The sequence below is a fragment of the Talpa occidentalis genome, unplaced genomic scaffold, assembly GCF_014898055.3.
Source record: "Talpa occidentalis isolate TD23 unplaced genomic scaffold, MPIMG_talOcc4v2.1 talOcc4.3, whole genome shotgun sequence".
Classification (NCBI taxonomy): domain Eukaryota; kingdom Metazoa; phylum Chordata; class Mammalia; order Eulipotyphla; family Talpidae; genus Talpa; species Talpa occidentalis.
In genome coordinates this window covers 103,629,866-103,656,628 of record NW_023603184.1, presented here as the reverse complement: position 1 = coordinate 103,656,628, position 26,763 = coordinate 103,629,866, and the positions used below count along the sequence as shown (strand labels likewise).

The 26,763-nt window shown below is 41.6% G+C and overlaps 1 long non-coding RNA gene across 4 annotated transcripts in view; it reads right to left on the bottom strand.

Annotated features, from left to right (window-relative positions):
- Positions 1-24,023, bottom strand: part of LOC129146639 (uncharacterized) — a 114,065-nt gene extending 90,042 nt beyond the window's left edge. For all 4 annotated transcript variants that reach the window (XR_008553583.1, XR_008553584.1, XR_008553585.1 and 1 more), the window contains exons 1-2: positions 23,873-24,023; positions 3,781-3,939 (exon numbers count right to left, since the gene is read on the bottom strand). This is a non-coding gene — a long non-coding RNA (uncharacterized LOC129146639). The remainder of the gene's footprint in view (positions 1-3,780; positions 3,940-23,872) is intronic.
- Between the last annotated feature and the right edge of the window lie 2,740 nt (positions 24,024-26,763).

The following is a 26,763-nucleotide window of genomic DNA, read 5'->3' as shown; positions in this document are numbered from 1 at the left end:
GGAATTTTAGACAGACATTCACACAGTGTGAATGCCATGGGAAGATGAAGGCAGAGGTTTCTGTGACGCATCTATAAGCCAAGGAAAACCAAAGACTGCCAGAAAACCACCAGAAGATAGGAGAGAGGAATGGCACAAAATATCCCCCACAGTCCTCAGAAGGAACATTTTGGACTTCCAGCCCCTAAAACTGTGAAACCATAAAGTTCTGTGGCTGATATCACCCCCTTGGTGATACTTCATTACAACACTAACAAACTAACAAAGTAGTCATTTGTCTAATAAATGATTAATCATAGGATTCTAGAAAGTAAGGGATAATCATGTTCCTGGTGAAAGATTGCCTATTTTGCCTCCTGTGTTATCATCAGTGCAAATGACAACATAAAATGTTAGATAATAAACTTTGTGGTATCTGGTATTTCCTCCTACTCCAGCTTAATGGTCTACATTGGATGGTCATTGGTCCCCATGACAGTTGTTTGGAAAGCAGGGGAGGACATAGAAAACTCAGAAGGTTGGAGGGGGGTTCCTTTACTGATTTGAGAGGAATTTTGTGGAACTAGGTCAGGGCTAGCCTAGAAATAATTCTATGGGCTCAAAAAATAGTCAAGTATCTTCTCCATGGTTCTGTACCCAGAATTTTCCCATGTCTTGTCAGGTTCTTAGCTTCGATTTCCCTGAGTATATCATGGACTGATAATAGCTCAACAGCTAAACTAGCCTTGTGTAAGTTATATATCCAAGGAGAGTTTTCCTGGTTCTAACTCATTGTTTCCGGTGTCATAAAACCATGACAAGCAAAATTCTACCCGATGCCATGAACGTTCTCATTTGCTGTCTCCAATATGCTGGAAGAGCAAAAGCAGTTTTCCTGTCCTCATGGAAGTTCTTTGCAAACATTAAATGAGCTGATAATTGGTTGAAAGAGAACAGCAAATTGGAAACACAAACAGTGACTTTGCCATTTGAACAATGCTTCTTCTTGAGTGTTGCCTCTGCCCCCGCCCCCCAAATCTCTCTTCTCACCTTCCTCCTACTCCAGAAAAACAACCAAGTCTCTTGAACACACATACACTCACAACCTAATTTTCCTACTCATGCTTTCCACTTATCCTCGGTGAGCACTGCTGTCATTGCAGCCAGCTCCCTGCGACCCCCCAATCTCCTTGGCTCCCTTTCTCCATTACATCCCCAGCTGGAAATTCTGTTCTTGCTGGTACCGCCCCAGCCCCTCCAACCCCTCCACCCCCAACTCCTGCTCCCTCCCTCTGAGCTGTTGATTCATCACAGTTCTTCAAATTTCACCTTAAAAGCTTCCCCTGGGTTTTCTCTTGCCATCAGCTCTCAATGCAAAATGTTTTGGGACACTTTGTATTAAGTGTGTCATTGCCACTAATGGCACACACAAATCAATTGTATTAAATCTTCATGACTTCGGGTAATTTGTCTGGGAAAATAGCATTCTCCATTTCCCCCTAGGATTTTGAATTTGTGTGTACGTTCTTTTTTTCCCCCTCGGTACTGTTTTGAACAAACAACAAAAATTACATAAACGGCCGAATATCCTTTTCTTCCATTTTCTCCACTGCACCTTCTCATTGTGTGAATTGGCACAGTCTCCTGAACGCAGTTATGTTTACTTCTAGGGCACACTGTATAATTTAACTTTCTGCAATATAAAATAAGTCAGCGGTGATATTTTTACTTGTTCTGACAATGTCCAAAGTTGTCTCTCACTGTTTTTATTTAAAGGAACTAGACACAAACCTGGCTGCCTTAACCACGGCCTCTGGGAGGGCTAGAGCTGAGAAAATCCGCTGTCAGGAAGAAGTGAATAGAACTAACAAGACTATTGAGCTGGCCAACAGATTAGTGAAAGGTCTGGAGGTGAGGTCCTACAGGGCAGACTAATGAAGCAGGCTGCAGAAAGCACTTCTTTGTTAGACACTACTGATCTGGCAATAACAGCAGCACTTAGCAAAGAGCCTGATGAGCTGAAAAAATTATGTCATTATCATTCATTTTTTTCATAATAGAAACATGTTTTTGACCTTTACATTTTCTTATATTTTACCATGCTGTGGCCTGTATTAACTGTAAGATTACCTAGTGACTAGCATATTCAGGAGGCCCTACAGGAAGGGGAACAGGCGTTCTTTCTTGAGTATTGACAAATAAAGTTGATGCAATAAAAAGGCAAAGACTTTATTTGGAACAATTAGACAATGCTAATGATAGAGCCCTAGGTCGGTTTACCGCGAAGCCCAGTGCAATTTGTCCGACTTAGTCAAGGAATATGATAATGCCCTAATTATCTGTCTAAGATGTGCCCTGGATATTACAGAGGAGACAAAGAATAAAGAGTGGCAAACCATGAATTATCCGAAATAATCCATATTGTTAAAGGTTGGCTCCTGAGAAAGTCTGGTCACTGGCAGCTTTCTCATTTGCCATTCATCTATTGTTAAATTAATCTTTTGTATATATTCAAATTTTTTCCCCTGGGTTAACATTTGTTGGGAGAATGTCTCTTCTTGTTCTCCACCATTGTAGGACGCATGTTTTTCCAACCAGCGGCTTCCAATGCCTTTCTTTTATTCTCTTAACTGGACTTGCAGTGGGCCAAGAAAGCATCAACCCACTGCTAATTAAACAGATTTATCCAACTGGATATTGTTAGGAGAATTTAAAATATAAATTGATGAGTGCTTGTTTAGTGCCATTTGAAGTAAAAATTGAAAGGATTTATTGGCCGAGAAGAAAAAGTCTCAGTGTCTCAGATGAAAGCCGGAAAATCTAATGAATTTAAATGTATCCCACCAGGGGAGCCATAGTTCTTCTCACTGTGAGACACTGATGTCTCTCAAATTCATGAAAGTAAATTACTATCTTAATCTGACAAATCTATCACTGTTTTATCAAATCAATTTGCTAGCTCCCAAATAGATCAGGGGAAATAGTAGAGGAGTAGCAATGGATTTCTTTTTTTTTTTTCCAGTGAGTGGTGTGAGCCCCATACTCTAAAAGAATGGCCAGGCCTGAGTCTTACTGACTTAGTTTCGCTCCATTGGATGGAGCTTTTTGTGAAAAAAAGGATACCTGTAGGAGCAAGTTCAAGGCAATAACCATGCTCCAAGCTTAGGGGGTGTTGGCTCTCTTCCGCCATGTTTCATGTCTTTTGTGCTACTTTTCCTGACACATGAATTTGCGGGCCCCAGAAAATTTCTACCAGGCCTGTGAGCACAGGACTCCTGCGGGAAGACCTGCTTCTCCTCAGCAGCCTGGCGTGCTGGCTCCTTCATGAGCCAGGCTCACATTGGTCTTGTCTGGTTCAGACACCATGTTGCCAGAACTAAGCCATCAAAAAGTAAATTCTACCACTCATTGGTGGAAGTGCTCACCACATCTGCTCTAAATTGTCTTTGTTGAAATATGTGTGTCATTTATTTTAAGGTCTTTTACAGCAAGTGAAAACATAGCAGCCCGTGTGACTGTGCAGAAATGCACACTCTCCTGCACTCACTTCCATGATGATGGGTCCCAACCACGTAAGTGTCACAAAAACACTGCCATCCCTGCTTCTCTGGCAAATTGGGCAATTAAGTCTTATTTCCTGCAAGCATGGCTTTCTTAAACTGTGTATTCCTAGTACTAAAAATGTTTTGATATTTAGCCCATTAAATATTACCATCCTAGAGACGGAGTTTGCTTTAAAATGCTTAAGTCTCTTTGCTTAGGTTCTGGTTTTCTACTCTTTCTTATTTTCTTTGCTCCTACCTTTTCTTCTTTTATTCATGATTCCTTCTGCCTCTTCTTTTTAAAATATTCCTCACTTCTTGTTCTCTCTCTCTCTCTCTCTTTCTGTTTCTCTCTTCCTTCCCATTCTTCTTTCTGTCCTTCCTCGTCTCGTAGATTTTCTTCCTCTAGGTTATTGTTCTGGTTGAACAGTAGAAATCATTGTTTATTTTTAGACAAGCTTTTTAAAGTAGACTATTAATTTTTTCTCTTCTTTGTAAAATACAAAAACGGTCTATTACAATAAGTTCTGTGTTTACAGTTTGAGATCTGTGTTTAGAATAATTAAAGTCTTCATTTGTAAGTTCTGAGCATTTCTCTGTCTTTGGTACTGTACTAATAGCCACTTCATTATCATTTTAAATAATTCTTTGGCATCTCTCATTATTAAATGTGGTTATAAGAGTTGTTTTCTCCAAGACTATTACATTACCATAGTTATAAAATTCATTTCAATTCATTTAATTAGTATTTTAAAATTAGAACACAATAAAAAAGGAAATGCAGAAATTTTACTAAGACTTGTTGCTTTAAAACATATTATCTTTCTGGAGGGAAATTTCAGAGTAGGCATCAAAAATAGAAAGCATATATAGATTTTTTGATCCAGGAATCTTACAATCTTATTCTAAAGAAATTAGAATATGACAAGAATTCACTATTAGAAAATTACAACACTTTTTATAATAACTATCCACTAGAAATAAACCCAGTGAGGGCCTTACTAGTGGTGCAAGGGATAAAATCTCAGCACTATGAAGCTATCCGCAGCCACTGCAGCATGAGTTCGATGCCCAGCAAGGGAGCTAACACACATGACACAGCAGACCTCTCCTGTTTTACCCGCTGCTTCCCTCAGCAGTATATTTCAGTAGATACACCTGTTCTGCTCCCCATTATCACTCTGGTGAATCCTCTCACCACTCCATACCTCTGGCCTACGCCCCAGCTCTTATATGCATAAATAAATAAATCTTTTTTAAAAATTCAAAAGGAAATAACCCCAGTGTCCCAACCTTGAGTATTGATTAAATAAATTATGGGTCATCCACATGTGGAATATCATGTCATTAAAATTACGTTGTAGAAGAATATTTTTATCATATGGATAAATACTCTAGTATATTTTGTAGTAAAAAAAAAGAAAAGTATAAAATAAGATATATGCAATAATCTCAGTTCAGCAATACTCTATTGCCTCTCAGCTCCAAATCTATTTTCATTACCCCTTCTGACTTTATGGGCTGGGCCCAAGACACACTGTTCCTTTGCAGCAAGTAGTACGTTAGGTTTGTCAGTAAAGGGCAAATGAGAGGCAGTACAGGAGGAAGTTTTGCTTCCTGATTTTGGGGTTTCACTTCTGTTTTCCTTCTTGCTTCCATACACACTGCCAGAGGCCTCTGCCTCTGCAATCCATGCAGAGTGTGCGGTCCCTCAGCAAACACTCAGCCTTATAACAGGCAGCGACCTTACTGCAACTTCCCTCCCAACTTTCAGCCCAGGCCTCTGTCCATCCCACAAACAAGCCAACTCCTGGTGCCCCAACTGCTCTGAACACTTGCCCTGCTAGGTGTGTTCCTGTTGGCCCAGCAGTTGTACATCAGTTCTGGCCCAGGCAGCCCAGAGATGTCACCAGCCAGGGGGACTGGGAAGACATCTTGCCCAGAAAGTTCCACATCTGCCTCACGAAGCCCCATTGAGCTTATGGGCTGGGCCCATGACACACTGTTCCTTTGTAGCAAGTATGTCAAGCATGTTCCTTCCTTGGAGGTGCTTTCTCAGGGTTGTTCTCGAGAGTTTTCTTTTCAACTCCCTAATTACACCTATGTTGTAATAGCTTTATAATAAATTTTCTCTGTTCAAATTATGTGGTTTCTGTTTCCTGATTGGACTCTGACCAATATATATATTTTACATATATAGATAATGTATATATGAAGAGAGAAAAAGAAGATTGAGACAAAAACCAAAAACTTCATCATGGTTAACTCTGGGTGGCATGATTATAGGCCTTTTATATTTTGGTCTTTGCAATTCACAATTTTTTCCAAGACATTTTGTAAGAAACTTTTGGTTTCATTCATTTATTTCTTCTAGTTTCTAACTCTGAGATTCATTATTATGCTAACATAAATTAAGATTCAATACAAAATTGCTTGTACATTGCTTGCTACAAAATTCAGATTCAAAACCAAAATAATTATATTAGAGGCTATTCAATCAGCAAAGTAGGTGGAGCTGCCTGATAGTGGGACCACACAAAGTTCTCCAGCTCCTTCTAAGAAAGACAGCAACCACCACCAGCTCTCTCAACCCTGGGATCCACTACAACTCTGGTTTTAAAGTCACTGTATTACTGCAGAAGTGTTAAGAACTGTTTTTAAAACCAGTAAGATGAATTTTAAAAATACTGTAATGGTCTTGAAAAATACATCATGCAATTTTATTGCAATCTTCTGCTATTTTTACTGTCTGTACATATGAAAACCTGGCTGTTAACATTTGGGCAAACTGGCTTGCCTGCTAATGCAAGAAGGATACTGTGGTAGACTCTAAGGTGAGCCCCAAGATTGTCAACCCTTGGTGTTCACATGCCTTCTCCCAGTTATCCAATCAAGCTAGAAGGAATTTTTGCAGGTGTAACTGAAGTCTCCAGCCAGTTGACCTTAGATAAGGAGTAGACCTACCCTATCTATATGAGCTCTTTAGAAGTAGAGGTTCTCTCTGGCTAGTTGCAGAAAAAAAGAAAGTCATAGATTGGAAGCACAAGGGCATTCAGCATGGAAAATTTCTCCATTGCTGGTTTTGAAGATGAAGGGGAGCAAGTGGAAAGGAAAATGGGCAGTATCCAGGAGCTCAAAGCCAGGCAGGAAACAGGGACCTCAGTCCTACCATCACAAGAACTACAACCTGCCAAGAATCTGAGTGAGTCTAGAAGCAGGTTCTTCCTTGGAGATTCCAAATGAGATTAGAAAGCTAGAAAGAACACAGATTAGATTTTGGGGGTCACCCTTATTCTTAAAAATTCAACAAAACAGACTTTAAAAACCTCTTGGTGCGACTACAGATTCATTGGAATTATGAATCTTAACCCTCAAACAGTGGTGGGTTTGTCCTTGTGTAATGCACCCCCATGTCCCCGACACCACACTGTTTGGATTATGGATTCACATTCCGGATTACAGATTCCAAGTTTTCACTACTAGATGAATTACACTGCCCTTCTTTGTGCTATTTCTTGGGTATTTGATTGCCAAGAACAACTTCATGGTGGGCAAGGATTTAGGAACAGACAACTATTTTTTGTGTTTTGGCTACAACTTTGAAACTGAGTAATCTTTAATTCAGTCCCAGGCTTGAATTCTCAACACTCTTTTATTCTTACTATCAACCCTCCCTTGCTCATGTCTTTTTTGCCCTTCATTTCTGATTATGATCTCTGTAACTTGGTGATTTCATGCCAGGTGATCTCGCTAACATGTTGCTCTTATTTTTGGTTTTCTGTGTAGACATGTTTCCATTTTCTTCTTATGTTTGGTCAGTCACACAAGGGTAGGAAATAGGAGCATAAATTTGACTAGAAGATTTAAGTGATTCTGCCGACCTATAAATTTTCATATCCTCGATGAAAAATTGGAATCTGGTCCCAGATCACTTTAAGCAGTTCTTACCAGTTAACAGAAAAGACTCTAAGTTCTTAGGAAGGAGGATGAATTTGTACAATCCTGAAGAGAACGGTTTGTCTCTGTCACTTCGAACTTAGATGATGTCACCAGAGTAAAGTAATTGCCACGACTGAATGGGGGCTGCTCGGGACTTTCTCTGCTCTCCAAGTGTATTGCTTTTATCCCACTTTCCTGATAGGTATTAATCCTGGTCCACTAATTCTCAATGCTCCCTCTGCAAATGGTTATTTCTCTAGTCTCCCACAGCCCTGTTAAAAATAAAGCAAAATAACACTTTATTTCCCTTTCAATAGTGGACTGGGAATTGAACTACAGAAGCCGTGAAATCTCAATGAAAGCCCGTGAGATGATCAAGTTAGAAGGGCAGTGATGCACGTTTCCTTTGTTGACAAGACTGACATTACAGGTTTGAAAAATCCTTATTGCTGTTTCAGTCTGCACTCACCAAGAAGGAAAATGATTTTAAAATAGAGTTGAAAATTCAGCTGGAAGATGAGTTCCTCACCTGCCTTCCCTCTGCACACAGTAATTTCTTTAGGGACATTTTCCCATTGGAGAAACGAAATAAGCCCACCCAGCAGCAGGGGTCAGAAGGGAGGTGAAACATACAGGAAATATCCTTGATGAGTGTTATGGGCTGAACTGTGTCCCTCCCCAAATGCATATGTTCAAGTCCTAACCCCCAGGACCTCAGGACATGACCCTGTGGGAAATAGCACCATTGCAGATGGAATTAGTAAGTTAAGGTGAGCTCAGAGTGGATTAGGATGGGCCCCTGATCAAATATAACCAGTGTCTTTATAAAAAGGGAAGATTTGGACATAGAGACACACACTTACAAAGAAAGCCATGTGGGGCCTCCCTGGTGGCGCAAGGGGTTAAGCACAGCACTATTAAGCAATCTGCAGCCTCTGCAGCATGAGTTCAATCCCCAGCCAGCCAGGGAGCAACCCACATGGCGTGGCAGACCTCTCCTGGCTCGCCCACTGCTCCCCTCAACAGTGTACTTAGGTCAATCTGCCTGTTCTGCTCCCCACTCCGTCTCTGGTGAATCCTCTCACCCCCCACACTTCTGGCCCGTACCCCAGCTCTCACATGCGTAAATAAATAAATCTTTAAAAAAAAAAAAAAAAAACACAAAGAAAGCCTTGTGGTGATTGAGGGTTAGGCTGCCACAGGTCAGGGAACTACCAGAAACTAGGAGAGAGACCTAGAGGAGCCCCACTCTTGGAACTTCAGCCGGTGTGTGACCTGCTGACACCTTGACTTCCAGGGCTGAGAGACAACCAATTTCTGTTGTGCTAAGTCCTGTAGCTTGTGACACTTTGTTGTGACTGTCCTAGGAAACTGATACAGTGACAATGATTGTCCTTTCTTCACTTTCAATAGTGCGCCCTTGGCAAATATCACCCCAGCATTGACCTGAAACCCACTGTCAAAATGACAAGAGTTTGAAATAAGAAGAATGGGCAGGCCTGCATGAGGCCTCTGATGTGAGAGCAAACCAGAGATCTCTGGGGCTGCTGCCCAGCTGACCTCTGAACATTCCAGAAAGTCCTCCCTCCTGCCGGTGGTCGCATGGTGACTGAGCCAAAGAGCTGCTGCCCGGTGCTCATGAGCTAACGTCCTCTCCTGCTTGAAAGTGGATGGGACAGTATTTGTCTAGAGCAGATAATTAGTGCCTGCCAGTGTGAGCATGTGTGTGTGCTTTTTCTTTTTTTCTGTTGGTGAAACTGCTCACTGGAAAGTGCTAATGTAAAATTTTTTTCAGTATAAAGTATAAAAAAGCAAATACTCTAACACTGCTTTTTAAACTATATGTTGCTCACTGTTATGTAAATAAAGCTTCTGAACACTTTTACTTTTCTTGCTCATTTTTGAAAAATCTATGTTAATTTTAGCAATTCCACATTTTGAATCAATACTGTCAAATTAACCAGATTTGTTTTCCTTTCTGGAGGAAGGTCTTTTGTGGTGATATAATCAAATCAACTCATTTAAAAACCTGCTGTGTGTTTCATTTTCTTCCCTGATATTGAAGCTTGCACATATTGCAGTTGGCTGCAGTGTTAATTTGTTTAATTCTATTCTTTAAGCATGGAGATAAAGTGACTTAATCTTAGCATGCAGTCAAAGCCAATACATGCAATGTGCATATGTACAAGTGAGTGCCTCATTTTAACTGCAGGGACTCCCTCCACCCTTATATTTGAAGACGTGTTCCCCATTTTAGAAGGCAGTGTGTTCTTTGGGAGGTAGAAGTGCACTTTTCCTCTTCATTATTGACATCAGTTTATGAAACATTTTAATGTCAGATTTTAAGACAGGTACAAATAAACTGGAACCATCACTGTGCCCTTAGCTTTGCAGGTCTAGTCCTGGGCAACCCAAATGTGCCAGGGGGAGAGTGGGCTGCTCAGGAAGCGAAAAAAGACTGTGCTTAAGTTGACATCTCAGATTTCTCAGTTTCCTGCCTGAATTCACTTTGCCTCATGCTACAGTTTCTAGCATGAGGGTAACACACCCATGAATTCAAACTGAGGTGCCATTAGCAAAAAGGGAAAGTGACTCTCTGTAGTGACAACAGATAAAACTCCTAATTTAATAAGGGAGGAGAGTAAGTTTAAGATGTATGTTCATCTCCAATACTTGGATGAGGAAGTTAAGATATTTACAACCCAGTTTCTTATGGAGTTTCTTTCTTAAACATTCTGTTATTTCTTAAGAACCACCCACATCTCCACCCCAGGAGCTGCTCCCAGGAGTTGAAGCACAATTTGTGTCCCCCAGTCTTCACTAGGACACCCCTCAGGCTTAAAGGCAATGACAAGAGTATATATGGGGAAATCAAATTAAAGCTTTTCTCCACAAAAGGACCTCTCTTACACTGCTGGCAGGAGTGCAAACTGGTCCAACCACTATGGAAAGCTGTATGGAGGTTCCTCAAATTACTAAAAATGGAGCTACCATATGACCCAGGATTTTACTTCTAGGGATCTACTGAAAGGACACAAAACATTATTTCAAAAGGAAACCTGCACTCCTATATTTATTGCAGCACTGTTTACAATAGCAAAGATATGGAAATAACCCAAATGCTCAAAAACAGATGACTGGATCAAGAAGATGTGGCATATATACACAAAGGAATACTATTCAGCAATCAAAAAAGATAAAACTCATGACATTTGCAGCAACTTGGATGGAGCTGGAAGGGCTCATGCTCAGTGAAATAAGTCAGAAGGAAAAAGAAAAATATCAGATGGTTTCACTTATAGGAGGAATATAGGGGAACCAAATAAGGGATTGGGGAGGGGGGAGACAAAATTAGCAGGCAACTATAAATTGAGGGGTAAGGGAGGGAGAGGGATCAAAACAGGGGCAGGAAGAACACAAGAGACTATGGTGATGGTGGGAATTTTATGGGGACTATACCTGAGAGGAGAAAGCAAACCATACAAAAATAAACAATGATGTAATATATATATATATATATATATATATATATATATATACACACACATAGAGAGAGAGAGAGAGAGAGAGAAATTTTTAAAAATAATAAAATAAAATCTTTCTCCACTGCAGCCATTGCTACTCACGGAACATGCCTACCCCACCCCACCCCACCCCAAGCAGGAACACAGACAGCATCTCCTTTAGATGACAGACAGCATGTTGTATTTCCACAACTGTCTCTAGCTAGAATAGCTTAAGCTTTCTTTTAAGCAATATGTGGAAAATGGGAGTCATCTGGCAAAATGTGAGGGCTGAGGTATCCTAATCTGAATATAAGACTCTCCTCGGAACTCAAACTTTGGTTGGAAATATTTGCTTGGGAAGATTTGTTTCCAGCTGAATGTGGTTGATTGAAGAATTGCCTGGCTCTGATGGGCTACTCCCATCTATGTGTGATGTCCTATCATTTGGAAGTTTCTAAATATATAAATGTCCCTAGAGACTCCAGCAGTATGTACTAATGTGTAGGTAAAAATCCAGAAAAATATAAAAATATAGTGCTTGTATTTCCATGCTTTATGATACCTCCAGGCAGATTGCAATACTTAATGTCCCCCTAAAAAGGAGCAATTTACTCTGGTTTCACAAGTAGGATCAGGACCAAAAAATTGTAAAAAAACAAAAAAGAAAACCCCTAGTATTCAGGGCACATATATAACTACACTCAATGAAAATGTTCTAAACATAACTCAGAGTCAGCTCCAATCAATCCTCCTCCTGTGAAGACACAGTGCTAACAGGTCTCCTCTGGCCATCACATTTCCACATTCACTAAAAAGCACAAGTTATTCATCAGGGTCACCTCTTTGATACCTCTGTTATTTGTACCCAAAGCAATCTGGAATACAAAAGAAGAGGAATAAAATCTAGAGGTCAAATCAAATAAAATTGTGAGTTATGATGGGAAGTCAAAAAATAACAAAAATCTCAACATAAAACTTTTTCTCTATCTGGGTCTAGGACTCTGTTCAGGGTCCAACTTTTTTTTTTTTTTTTTAAAGATTTATTTATTTTATACAAGAACTGGGTACAGGTCAGAAGCATGGGAGTGTGAGCGAATTCACCAGAGAGAGCGGGGAGCAGAATTACCATAATACACCGCTGAGGGGAGCAGCGGGCGAGGCAGGAGAAGTCTGCTGCACTATGTGAGGTTCTCCCTGGCCACTGGGGAATCGAACCGGCATTGCAGAGGCTGTGGACAGCTTCGCAGCACAGCACAGCGCTCAACCCCTGCGCCACCAGGGAGGCCCTGTTCAGGTTCCAACTTTATGGCTGTCTGTTGCTAGCAAAGTGTGTGAAATTAGCTACCAATCATTTGAAGGTAAAGAGCTGATTTTACAGTTCATTGAAGTTCTAAGGGATGCACTGCATTTAATTAACATGGTTCTTTATATAGCGTTTAAAAATATTTATAATGTTTTTCAGGCAATCAACAAGTGAAGTTAACCAAATAACTAGAAAAAAATATTTGTCTCCAGTTAATAACAGACCAGCTTCCCCCCTCTGTCTCTGGTGAATCCCCTCACCAGCCCCACCCCCCCACTGGCTTATACCCCAGTTCTTGGATACATAAATTAAAAAAAAATACATCTTTAAAAAAATGTAACAGTACAGCAGTGATATGCATACTATTTTCACACAGACACCCCAAAATTCTTTTGTTTTTTTTTAAAAATGTGGTAGGATAGAAAAACTACCTAAATGAGGGAAAATAATGTTTTTAAAACACAGCAAGTGTTCAATTAAAAGTGATTTAAGGGCCTCCCCCGTGCCACAGCGGTTGAGCGCTGGGTTGCAAAGCTGCCCGCAGCCTCTGCAGCGCAGGTTCAATCCCCAGCTGCTCCCCGGCCACTGGAGGAGGGTCCCACATGGAGCGCAGACCTCTCCTGCCGCCCGCTGCTCCCCTCAGCAGTGTGCTTCGGTCCTTCTGCCCGCTCTGCTCCCTGCTCTGGCTCTGGTGAATTCTCTCACCCTCCCGTGCTTCTGACTGTACCCAGTGCGTGTATAAATAAATAAATAAATCTTTTTTAAAAAAGTGATTTAAAATGCATCATCAAATGAATTTCATCACAAAGAAGAAATTACCAGTGAGGGAGGGAGGGCCTGTAATCCAAGAGCCAGAATGTAGATCTTTTGTATTTCTCTGGACAACTCCTACTCCTGGTGACCTTTCTGCTATGGGCCTGGTTCAGCCTGTAGGGGGAAGGCACCTTCCTGGCAATCCAGAGAGCTAAGTTCCCCATATCCCACTGAGCTCTGACATAGAAGAATTTTGAGACTATCCCATAAGTAAAAGCACAAATAAGGGAGTTTGCCGTGATTACAACATAAGATAAAGAAGTGAGTGGCTGTGGTTTTAGAAAGATTTGAGACAAACCTTGCTTAATGCCAAGAAAATAGTAATACCTTAACATAAAGGTTCACAATCTCTAATCTGAACCCCTTCACACTAGATTTCCTCAGAATTCAGAAATGTTAGGAATTTAGAGTTATAATTGAGTACATGTGTCATAGATAATATCCCCATGGGAGTATGGGCAATAATCCTTAGTTAGGTACATTCATATTTCTCTAGTTAATATATAAATGTTTACGCTAAGTGAGACAGATAAAAATTATCAGTGGCCTCATATCAAATCACACATATTTTGCTGCCAAGGAAATCATGAAATAACTTCTGGTTTTCAGAAAATGTTTTTAATTTCAGCGTTATGGCTACAGGCCTCTAGGCTAATGTTATCTTTTTCAATGCAACATCACTCACACATTTCATGAGCACCTGCCAGAGGCACTAAGGTGGGTAAGGCACATAGTGGCATCTCAGCATGACAACATGGAACTCAGGCCTTCAAAGGGGAAATGATTTGACTCCAGGGCTTGCAGCTGGGTCTTAGAAAAGTGGGAACCAAGTGTTGGTTTATAGAGATGGACAGACAGTGGTAAAGCACCAAAAAATCTGCCTCCTGGCCACTTTCATGAATACCTACCCTCGTGGTCATCCCGTTACCAGCCTTCTAGCAAACTCCTATTACATGAGCAGAGAATTTTTTTAATACTTCTCTAAAAAGAAATTCATCCCAATCAAAACGAATTGTTTCTATTATCTCTTAGAATGTTACGAAAAGATTTTCTTTACCTTTTTATAACTTCTAAAAAGAGCATTGATGGCAGATTTCTCTTATTTATACACTAAATAGTGGGCTCCTACTGAGAGGAAGGGAGAGGGAATATAAAATAACAAGAGTGAAACCAAACCTAGAAGAATGGTTATCAAAAGAACACTTCTCCCCAAAGTGCAGTATACAAAGAGGGGGCGGGGAGGAAATAGCATTACTGGGGGGAAATCTGATGAAAACCCTATCAGCCCAGTGATGAAGACCATCACAGCAGCAAGCAGCCAGGTGGTCTCTGTGACTCCCTGGCAGCGCGTGAGGAAAATGGCTCTTTCCTTCTGTGTACTCTCCCCAAACTCCTGCCCCAGTCTAGTCACGAGAAAGACAAGAAACAGACTCCAGTCGAGGGACATTCTATGAATTACCTGAGCAGTCCTCCTTAAAACGGCCAAGGTCATACAAAACCAGGAAAGCCTCAGAAACTATTGTATCTCAAGGACCTAAGGAGGCATGACTCAAGGTAATGTGGTGTCCCCAGTAAGGTCCGGGAAGAGAAAATGGATATTAAGTAAATATGAGGGAGATATGAAAAGATCACAAACTTTAGTTAATAACATCTCCACATTGATTCATTAGTTGTGACAAATGTCACACTAATGTAAGATGTTAGCAATAGGGGAAATAGGTGAGAAACGAGATCCATCTGTGCTATCTTTGCAGCTACTTTTCAAGTCTAAAACTAATGTAAAGATTAAAATTTTTCTTTTAAAAATATTCTTCCTAATATTCCAATGATAATAAACAGTAGAATAGACAGAAATATTTTGTGTTGAAATAGCTAAACTGATACAAAGTATTCTTATAATAGGGAATGTTCTTCATTGTGATTTACAAAACTGGGTTTCTAGAAATGTTCATTCATTGCTGTTCTCAGTTTTTCTATTTAAAATTTGGAAAATAAGTCTGTAGAATAATTTCTAGTGGTATAGGGTTTTGTTCATTTTATGTAACATGTTTGCAAAATAAGTCACCTGGGCAAAGAACTCAGAGTTCTGTCCTTTCATCTCTCACTAATTGCCTTTTGACTCTCACTTTCTGGTTGGTAAGAAAAATAACTTCTTGTTTTATGTCACTCAAAGCTTAGTCTAGTCCTATCACTTAAAAATCCCCTTAATTATCATACACTCAAGAAAGAAATATTTCAGTCTCTGAGTTTGCTCAATCTTCTCTCTGCCTCTCCCTCCAGCTGAACACCCACGATGGTGGCTAAATACTCTAGGTGAGAAGACGGCCTTTTGCAGAGGTGCAATGGAGGGAGGAGCTGATGTCTTTTGATCTTCAAGGAAATTTCCTGCCCACCAGGTTGTCAGATATCTGTAACTTCTGGTGCTGAGGACCATCACTGATGGACCTGCTGGCCCTTCTTTGACAATAGCTCAGGCAAAGCACAAGGGAGTGAGAAGCCAGGCAACACCATACCAGGCTGTAGTATCCCATATTTGCTCCATGATGCTCCTACCAAAATCACATGCATCTTTTAAAGAGATCAAGATTATCTTTTAAACTACAAATATCTTGATATTGAAATAAAACTGTCAGAGTTCATCTCTTGCTACCTCTTCAGACAGGATCTCTTCAGATCCTAAAATAGGACATCTTTCTTCCTCAATAGGGGATTTTCATTAGTTAACACCCAAATAGAGTCATATAGGTTTGGATTATGTCACTTGGTTTCTCCAAGGTCAGATGTCATAACCCCCTACTTTTAAAAGCGCTCGCTGTGTATTGGCTCAGTGGCTAATTCAGAAAAGCGCCAGGACAACCCTGTGCTTCTGAAGCAGGGTGTGCTTAGACCCCTCGCTGCTACTGACAGAAGGATTATGCTGATAAAGGAGACCAACCAACCCTTTTGTGGATTAGCAGTTGGGGGAAGTGGAAGTCTTCCTTGTCTTACTGTTTGGACTTTCCTAAAATGCAGGCAGACACTGGGCCCCTGCCTACTCTGCAGCCCCCTTGTGCACATAATGGAGACCCTTAGGCAGTCCCCTCTTTTGTGAGCAGTGGAGCTTGCAGCTGGAGAGCTCTTTGTACAGACAGACCGCACTCCTTGTACGCCTTGTCATGCCGATAAAGTTACTGAAGTGAGGCTGACAGGTCAGAAATGCGTCAGAACAATGAGAAGAATGGGCTCCTCCTCTCTGATGGTTTTAAAGGTTGATCTTTCTGTACCAAACAGAGAACTTTAACTTTCCTGTCTCTTAGTTTGGCAGGACAAGAGAAAGGTTAAGGAGATTACGACTTTAATAGAAGACTTGTTTGTCCAAAGAATATTCCAAAGTAGAATCAGCCTTGCCCTTCACTCCCTAGTCTTTGTTTCACATCCTTGAGCCAGTGGTGAGTGGTCAGCACACAGGCTGGAGCAAAAGGTTGCATTCCAGGAGGACCTAGTCATCACTGCCACCAGCTCAGAATCTCCCGAGTCTCTCAGCCCTTCTGCTCTGCGGAAGCCCCTCGATCCCTAAGCCCTGCTATAATAGCCCCTCCTCCCTGAAGCCTCCTTTATGCCAATCCACCCCCTGTCCTCTACTTGAAATATTCACTCTTCTGCTAGGGGTGCATCCTCATGGCATTGAGAGACTTCACGGTTCCCTCCATAAATTAACTTGACATGATTGTGGACTACAGATTTCTACATTAAGTCTTACAGGATGAATTTGTTCACAGGTCTATCTGAGGACTCAGAATAAAAGATTTTAATGCATTATGTTGGATGTTTTAATAAAGTTTCTGGGAGGGAGCACACGAACAACCTTTAATGTGCTGTGCTCACTATTTTCAACAACAGGAAGTTCCCACCCTCTATCTCTGCCACTTCCTGTTTCCTTCTGACAGTGGAGGCTAACCTTTTCACTACCTGTCTGTCACTGACAAGTTTGGGAATTAAATCACAGGGGAATTAACAAGTACAAGAAATATCTGTATTGTCCCATTGCCTTATGGATAAACTTTATAAATTAAAAACAAAAATAGTTCTTTTTCAAGTTGACTATAAGAGACCAAATCAAGGGCCTCCCTGGTGGCACAGGGGTTAAAATCTCAGCACTATCAAGCCTGCCACGGAGGCATGAGTTCGATTCCCAGCCAAGGAGCTAACCCACATGGCATAGCAGACCTGTCCTGTCTCACCCACTGCTCCCTCAGCTGTGTATTTCAGTGGATCTGCCTGTTCTGCTTCCCATGCTGTCTCTGGTGAATCCTCTCACTCCCAACACTTCTGGCTTATACCCCAGTTCTTGTATGCATAAATAAATGAAAATAAATCTTTTTAAAAAGAGAGAAAGAGAGACAAAATCAAAGCGATTGTATGGACAGCTTACCTACTTTACAGGTAATCTGTTTACTGACTTCTCTACAACTTTTTTCTCACTTTCTTCCCCATAACAGCTCTACTTTAACCTCACCACAGATGGGGTATACATGAAACTTCTCAACATCGCAAAAGACAAGATGAATAACCTGACTGAGGAGTTTTCAGTTTGACTTTCATTTTTGTTCATTGTGGTCTACTTGACAAATACACCTCTCTCAGGTTTAAATAAGCAAGCATTTTTTAAAAAACCAAACTAGTAGGTATCTTCTTTTCCCACATCATTAAATCAAACATTTGTGGATGAACATGTATATGTACTGGAATCACACTCATTAAATTAGGATGCTATACCCCCAACTTTTATATTAGCATAGAGAGATTCTCTATCACTACTTCTTCATTTCTATTTCTTTTTTTTTTTTTTTAAAGATTTATTTATTTTTTTATACAAGCACTGGGTACAGTCAGAAGCACGGGAGGGTGAGAGAATTCACTAGAGCCAGAGCGGGGAACAGAACAGGCAGAAGGACCGAAGTACACTGCTGAGGGGAGCAGCGGAAGCGGCAGGAGAGGTCTGTGGGCCATGTCGGAGCCTCACTGGATGGACGGGGATCAAACCGGAGCTGCAGAGGCTGTGGGCAGCTTTGCAACCCAGTGCTCAATAGCTGCGCCACCGGGGAGGCCCCATTTCTATTTCTTGAAGATTTCTACAGATCTCCAAGAAGTTGAAGTAAAATAGCTATGATTAGAAATAGCACAGTAAGGGCCTCCCCGGTGGCGCAGCGGTTGAGGGCTGGGTTGCGAAGCTGTCCGCAGCCTCTGCAGCGCCGGTTCAATCCCCGGCCCCTGGGCAAGGGTCCCACATGGCGTGCAGACCTCTCCTGCCGCCCGCTGCTCCCCTCAGCAGTGTACTTCGGTCCTTCTGCCTGCTCTGCTCCCCGCTCTGGCTCTGGTGAATTCTCTCACCTTCCCATGCTTCTGACTGTACCCAGTGCTTGTATAAATAAATAAATAAATATTAAAAAAAAAAAAAGCACAGTAAGCTTCCTATGCCTTCTTGATATGGAATTAACCTTACCTATATGAAAAAATGTCTACCTTTAACCCAGAAAGAAAGATAGTTTATGATTACTACTCAAAATTCATCATCTAAAGGTGAAGAATGGTTTTGAAAATTCTGAAGCAGGTTTTCCATATTAACATTTTTATTACGACAATGTCTATAATTGTATATTTTGCATGAATGAATCATTGACTACTAATTACCATGTGTGATGGTTACCAGAAACCAAGAATTATAGGATTATTGCCTCACACAAAAAAATTCAAATCTTCTCAAGTCTGATAAGTAGTGGCAGAGTTGTCCCTCATAAACCTTCTGGAAATGTTTTCTTTTTTCAGTCACTGAGCCATCAAAAAGGGTCCTGAAGTAATAGTTAAGGGGAAAAAAGCCTCTCAAGTGTATGTGCCTAAATCTTTCAGGATGAGGAAAGAAAGGCGAGAACAAGGTAGGAAACCAGAGACCCTGGATACTTGGGCCTGCTTGTGCCATATGGGCTCACTGGACAAAAGCCATATGGAGTGGAACAGATTGTTTCAGGCTGCAAAGTTGCCAGATCACAGGATTTCTGGGATTTCTCTCTAGTGCCTTGGGCAGGGTGCAAATTTAATTCTAAGCATATCCTAGCAATGGAATGTAAGCTATGTGTCCTTAGCCAAGGAAAGGAAAGGGTCTCATCTTTACCCATCTAATCTTGGCTATAACTCTAGAAGAGTAACTGATGAGGAAAAAAAATTAATGGCCAAAAGTTTCAAAAACCCATTATGTCATCTCTAGGGAACACATAATGGACAGAACAAATGAAGAGTCGAGATATATTTAAAACAAATCTTGTTTTAACCCAGTATTTCTGACACTTACTTGCTTCAGGATAGTTTTTGGCTTGTGTCTGGGGACATGTTGTTATGACATGATGGGCAACAAAGCCTCTTCTAGCACTGCCTGCACACACTTACCGCCCATCCCTCAGAGATGGGCAAATGAAAAGCAAGCCCCTTGCTGTTTTTAGAAAAAAGTGGATGCACGTGTTTCTAACTGGGGAGTTAAGCATCTTTTTCAATAACGTCAGTTGGCTATTGCTATTAATGGGACCTAAGCTTCTGCAGATTAGGTTCCTTTAGGAAAAAATGCTTTCTTACCAAATATGGATTTAGGCAACATAGACTCCGGTAAGGTTAGAAGTGCCCTCCTGCTAAAAAACTGAAGTTGTCAAAATGCAATCTTGACCTTCTACGAAAGCCCCAAACCTGAGCAATTCACCCAAATTTGGGAAAATATATGTTATCAGGCCATGGAATACTCAAGGCTTTCATATGTTGGCCACAGGAATGTGTCTGCCCTAAAGGAAATAAACGTACTCATGTTAAGTCTTCTCTTAACTTCCTCTGGGGGATTCTGGGAAGGCTCTGTGTCCACACTCAGGATGAAGCAGCACAGAGAACAGGATTGGCCACGAAATGGGGAATGAGCAGATCAGTGGTTCCAGACCTGAGAACTGGATCAGGCAATAACCAGAAGAGAGATGTGGAAGACTTGGTAAAGAAAACGGGGGTCAGGTGATTATGATGGAAACATCAGGACAATGAATCTGCAGCATCTGCAGCATCGGTAGCACAAATCCAATACAGACATTGCTCAGATAGTTCTCTGACATCTAAGGAAACAGCAATTGTTCTTAATGAAAACAGCATCTTGATAGAAATGCCTGTTATTCCACATGGCCAAGAATGACAGCGTAACTAGTAGTGGATATTTCCCAGTGTGCTGGGAGAATTCCAAAGGAAAGATAAAGGCAAGGAAAAATATGAATATGTAGAGGACAGTCTTTGAACCCCAAGTGCACTTGTAGATCCCCACCTTTGTTATTTCAGTGTCCATAAGAGACCTTGAACTCGTCTTCCCAGAATCACCTTAAAGTCAACAAAATACTAATACTGATTTCTCCAGTTCACTTGCAGTCCTCTATGAATTCTCATTAATACGGCATTAAATAAGCATGCATCTTTTTGAAAACAAAAACAAAAACAAAAACATCCCCCAGTAGTTGAAAAGGTTTACTCTTCTTCACCAAATAAGACATTCTAGAACCTAATTTCCTAGAAGATCCTTACTTCTAACAAAAAAACCCTCTCTTGTCCAATCCCAAACCTACTATGGATTTTCCACATTAAAATTTGCATTAGAGGCCTCGCTGGTGCTGCAGCAGTTAAAGACACAGTGCTATCAAGCCATAGCCAGTTACTGCAGCACAAGTTTGATCCAGGCCGGCCACAGAGCAACCCATGTGGCGCAGCAGACCTCTCTTGTCTCGCCCGCCGCTCCTCTCTGCTGTGATTCAATAGATCTGCCTGTTCTGCCCCCCACTGTCTCTGATGAATCCTCTCACCTCCCACACCTCTGGCCTACACCCCAGTTCTTGTATGCAAAAATGAAAAAATCTTGAAAAAATAAAATAAAATCAGCATTATAATTAACTGTCCTATGTAAAGAACAATAGAGAAATGGCTTACCAAATTGCACTGGATCATCTGACTATTAGAAAATAGCAATTCGTTAAATGCAATTTAAAATTAGCTGGATCCAAGACAAACTGCTTTCATGGTGGTTAACATTTAGGACACTATGAATATTAACGCAGGTTCACTTCTCACTGAGGAGTTCTATGGATCAATTTGCTTAAATTCAGAGGCTAAAACACATTTTTAAAATGTCAAACCTGCGTAGGCTATAAAGAAAGGGAGCCAGGTAAATGCAATTAGCAAAAATTGGAAGTTGGAGAAGTGAAATTTTGGCATTTGTATTTTGACCTCACGTAGAGATAAGTAAGGTTGTGAGTCAACTGAGCATAAGTACTTCAAGTCCAAGACTTCAAGTCCAAGTCCAAACACAGTTGTGCTATAGAAGCTTCTATGGGAAGCACCTGTGTGTTCAGCCTCTGACGGCATTAGCTGCCTCAGGCTTTCCAGGAAGAGGCTGATGGATGCGAAGAGTGATGGTATCCCTTATTTCAAAAACTGTATATAGGGCATGTACACTAACCATATAGTTTTTAATCCAGAATGAGTTATTTACAACTTCAGTAGTAATAAGTACTGTTTTCATTTAAAGAGACATGAACATATTCAAATTACACTTAAAGAGATATAATGATCAATTACATCTATTTTATACATTCCTGTGAGGTTTTTTATGGATTTTTCTACTTTTCCCAGACATTAAAAAATCTTAAGGGCCTCCCGGGTGGCGCAGCAGTTGAGCGCTGGGTTGCGAAGCTGCCCGCAGCCTCCTCAGCGCCGGCTCGATCTCCGGCCACCGGGAGAGGGTCCCACACGGCACACGGACCTCTCCTGCTGCCCACTGCTCCCCTCAGCAGTGTACCTCATCAGTCTGCCTGTTCTGTTCCCCGTTCTGGCTCTGGTGAATTCTCTCACCCTCCCACGCTTCTGACTGTACCCAGTGCTTGTACAAATAAATAAATCTTTTTTAAAAAAAATCTTCAAAATAAGCATTTAGATTATAAGGCCAATTAGTGGGTACCGGAAGGGGAGGAGCATGAGGTATAGGCTAACTGTATATAAGGGATCAACTGAATGGTGAAGGACAGGGTTGGCCTAATATGAACTGAATCAAGTATATATACATGTTGATTTTTAATGATGCGCACTTTAAACTTATAAAATATTATAAAGTAATGTTACTTCATTAAAAATAAAATAAAATAATAAAGTGGAGTGATGATCTATACTAAAATAAAAGTAGACTTTAAAATGTCTTTCCAATTCTTTCATGAAGACAACTTTAAAAAAGTCCTATGTCCTTGTACCTCGGTTATTTCAGGATGTTCTTTAAACTAGGTTCTTTAAACTACAACACTGAGCCTCCTGGGTGGTGCAAGGGATTAAGCACAGCACTATGAAGCTATCAGCAGCCTCTGCAACACAAGTTCAATCCCTGGCCTGCCAGGGAGCAACCCACATGGTGCAGCAGACCTCTCCTGTCTTGCCTGCTGCTCCCCTCAGCAGTGTATTTCAGTCAGTCTGCCTGTTCTGCTCCCCACTCTGTCTCTGGTGAATCCTCTCACCCCCCACCCCTGCACCTCTGGCCTATACCAGTTCTTGTATGCATAAATAAATAAATCTTTAAAAAAATAAATAAACTAGAACTACCTAGTTTAAAGGATGGATCAGGTTTAAGAACAAGATTCATTCCACTGAAGCCTATCGGTTGCATCTATTGATTGAGGCATGACAACAAAGAACGCTATAAAAGCATCCTCAATTGAAGTCTATAGAAAGGGTGTTTCTCAATATGTGTCAAAAGATTTTAAAATATACATTCTACTCTAGGAGCTCATCACAAGAAAACAATGATGGATTACCTAAGATGTTAGTAATTATAAACATTGTGAGCAACCAAAAGTTTTGGCAACAGGGAGTTGAGAATCTTAATTCTGGCACATTCAGACAAATGATAAAACAATCTGCCAGTCAATAAAAATCATGTTGGAGAAATGTCTTTATTTCAATGGAAAACTGTTTCCCTTTTTCTTAAAGCAAAAATGCAAGTTACAAAATAGAACATACAGTATTGAAAAATAGAATTATATGCATCAAGATGTCAAAATGGTTGATTTGGGGAGAGTGGAAGAATAGGTATTTTTACTTCTCTCTGTCTTTTCAGACTTTTCTGTAATGAGCACAAATTACTTTTGCAATTATGGGAGGGACAAACATTTTTAACAGTAAAAAAAAAAACTGAGCACTGCATGAGTTAGCTTTTTTTTTTTTTAAGGATGTATTTGCAGTCAGTATTTTAATTATACTGGCATTTTTAACTTGCCACGATGACTGAGGTAGCTGCTGGCACTTGGAAGGAAGCCTAATTTTCTCCACAGAACAGAGACATAAAACTACAGTCTTGCAGTTCCTAGTTTTTGCCCAAGAGGAAAAACTCTTCCAGGTTCAGTTATTGAAACCCTAGGGGAGTTTCTGATTGGCTTCATCCATGAAACAAGTCGCTGGGCCTCTGGTAGTAGCAACCTGATTAGCCCAACTTGGCCAAAGGCCTTCATTTTGACCAAAATATATGTAGAGACAAGTGGGATCATATAAAAGTATGAATTCCTTCTTTGGTCCACATGGGATAGAGACAACTGCTCACACAAAGAAAGGGGGTGTTATTCCCAGAAGGCAGGAGGAATGCCAAGAACACTAAGAATAAATAACCGTCATGCCAGGACACCCCCAAACCATTATTACTTTCCAAGTTTCAACAGACTCTCTTGTTCCGGGGTTCAAATTACAGCAGCAAAGCCTAAACTACAAACCTTGCTCCGTGAGCCAGCTGTCTTCTAACCAGATTCAGGCGGCGCCTGTCTCTGCATGTCTGGTTGTGAGTCACACACAGCTAGATCACACTACAGAAGGACAAAGAGCAAAGGTGCAGACAGAAAAGGAAAGTGGATTCTGCCAGGGGCATATACCTAGAATGAACATCCTGAAACATTCTAGACCATTCTAGAATGCCCATGTCTTCAAGGCAACAGTCAAGCCCATCAGCTGTAGCTGACCCTGAGGAGGGCTAGAGGCTTGCAGTGAGTGCTCATGTTCCAAACACAAGAATCTGATGGGGCTGGGGTGGGATGGGCTGGGGGTGGAGGTATGAGAAAAAGGAATGTCAGAAGAAATGTTCCAATGGTAAATACTAACTCCCTGTTCCTTCGTACCTAAGTAGAAGAGAGACTGTCTCTGTGTTTCTGTTTGCCCCCATTCCTTACAATCCCTCATTCACCTTTCCCGCTTTCTGGTTTTGTTGATATTCATATCATAGTTCTCAAAATACATTTTCCCTTGTTTACTCTCTGTCCTCCACTAGATTGTAACCTCCAAAAGGACAGGGATTTTACCTGTTCTGTTTACATCTGAATCCCCTAAAACCATGCCTGTAATGTAATAGGAACTCAGTGATATTTGTGAAACTGATTTGTTGAAGGACTCGATTCCCAAGAAAGTGACACAAACATACCTGTTTTCTTTCATGTGTGAGAAGCTACCTCGCATAATAATCCACTCTCCTCTCCAATTCATTCCTTCTCCGGAAAGGTGGACTGATGTAGTAATAGATGCATTTGGGACTAAAAAACAGGGCCTCTAGTCATGCTCAGGAACTGGCTTTGCCATCTCATAGCAAGCATGCCTTATGCCCTGACTGTGCTGCACCCGGGGCCAGCTGTGGCCCTGCACTGCCTAGGCTGGGGGCAGAAGTGCTTCCATCTGATTCCTGCAACTACCGATCCTATACCAATTTCAGCTTTCTCAGGAATAAAGGTGATATTTTTGTCCCATACTCGCCTGACCTTTTGTCTTATTTCTCTGTCAGTTCAGAACCATTCACTGGTCCCTGTCCAGTTTGAGCATTAAGTACTAATGGACTAATTAGTGAAAATGGGACTGTGACAAAGTAGCATATGGTACTACCCAAACTATGCTCTGACATGGGTTAGACACTCTAGGACACAGAGATGAAAACTCAGATTTGCATGTAAGAGTTTTTTTGTGGGGGGTGCCCACAGAAGCAGCCACCTGCCAGGGAGTGACGGGAGCAGGATGGGCAGGAGGAGGAGTTGAGCATTGATGCAGCAGGCTCCTCAGCCAGGCCACACAGAGCTCTGGCTGCCCTCTGACTAGCCACTGGATGCAGGCAGATTCCAGGCAGGGCATGCCTTTGGTCAAGGCCAAATTCCTGGGAAGACTCATCTGGGAGTCAGCAATAGTGCATTTTGGTCCTGAAGGAGAACCTGTAGGGGACCACAGAATCAATGTGCTTGCCACCCCATGGTTACGTGATGCTGGGTACAACAGCAATGGCAAATTAACTACAACATGGAGTGGAGAGGAGGTTTGTGAGAAATGTTTCGTCATCAGGACTGCAAAGGAGGAAAGTGAGCGAGGACACACCCAAGTGACATCACTTACCCGCTAATTCAGGTGGGTCAAGGAGGATGCTTCTTTTCTCTCCCCTGTTTCAGTAAGTGCCAATCCATTGAGGTGTGATCTGGATCCCCTTCCACCTGTGAAGTGGCTTGGAGAAAAGTCAGCTGGCCGGCAGCTTCTCTCACCCTGCAGAAGTCCAGTTGTCTACACGCATACACTGCTATAGCTTAGCTTCTCTGATGAATAAGAGTAATATTTTTTTTCTTTACGTTTCCAATTCTCCCCCAAATTTTGTACGTTGAAGTCCTAACCTTGGTACCTTATAATGTGCCCCTATTTCGAGATTAGGAGCTTTAAAAAGGTGGTTATGGGGCCTCCCCGGTGGCGCAGAGGTTGAGTGCTGGGTTGCAAAGCTGCCTGCAGCCTCCTCAGCGCCGGTTCGATCCCCGGCCTCTGGAAAGAGGGTCCCACATGGCGCGCAGACCTCTCCTGCCGCCTGCTGCTCCCCTCAGCAGTGTACTTCAGTCCTTCTGCCTGTTCTGTTCCCCGCTCTGGCTCTGGTGAATTCTCTCGCCCTCGAGCGCTTCTGACTGTACCCAGTTGTAGAGGCAGAACTGGACACAGAGCAGGTTTTCTGATCCCATGCAGACCGGGTAAAGGAGGAGTCAGAGTCCTTAGTGGGTTTTTGCAGGTCTTTTATTGGGGTTCACCAGGCATATGGCAGGCAGGGGTGCTGGCTGGGGGCTGGGAGGCTGGCAGGCCTCCCAGCCCCCAGCAAGTCTTCACTCTATCTGGGCTCTCTGGAGTTCGTTCTGCTGCTTCTCGGCTTCTCTTTCGGCTTCTGCTTCGGCTTCTACTGCTGCTGCTGGCGCCCCCCCATGACGCCGCCCTTAAAAGCACAGTCTTAGCTCAGCTGAATCCCATCTACCTAGGCCCACACCCTATTCCAGGTGCCCGCCATCAGGCATGCATTCAGGACAAGGATCCACCATCTATCCTGATGGCGGAAGGGCAGAAAAGCCTGTTATTTTCTTTACCCTACACCAGTGCTTGTACAAATAAATAAATAAATCTTTTAAAAATAAATAAATAAATAAATAGGTGGTTATGGTTAAGTAAGGTAATAAGGATGGGGCCCTTATCCAATATAACTGATGACTTTATAAGAAGAGGCTTCTTATAAAAGATGCACTTTATAAAGGCAAGATCAGAGCAAAAATGCAGCCATCTGCAGGTCAAGGCAAAAGGTCTCTGGAGAAACCAAACCTGCCCACACCTTGACCCT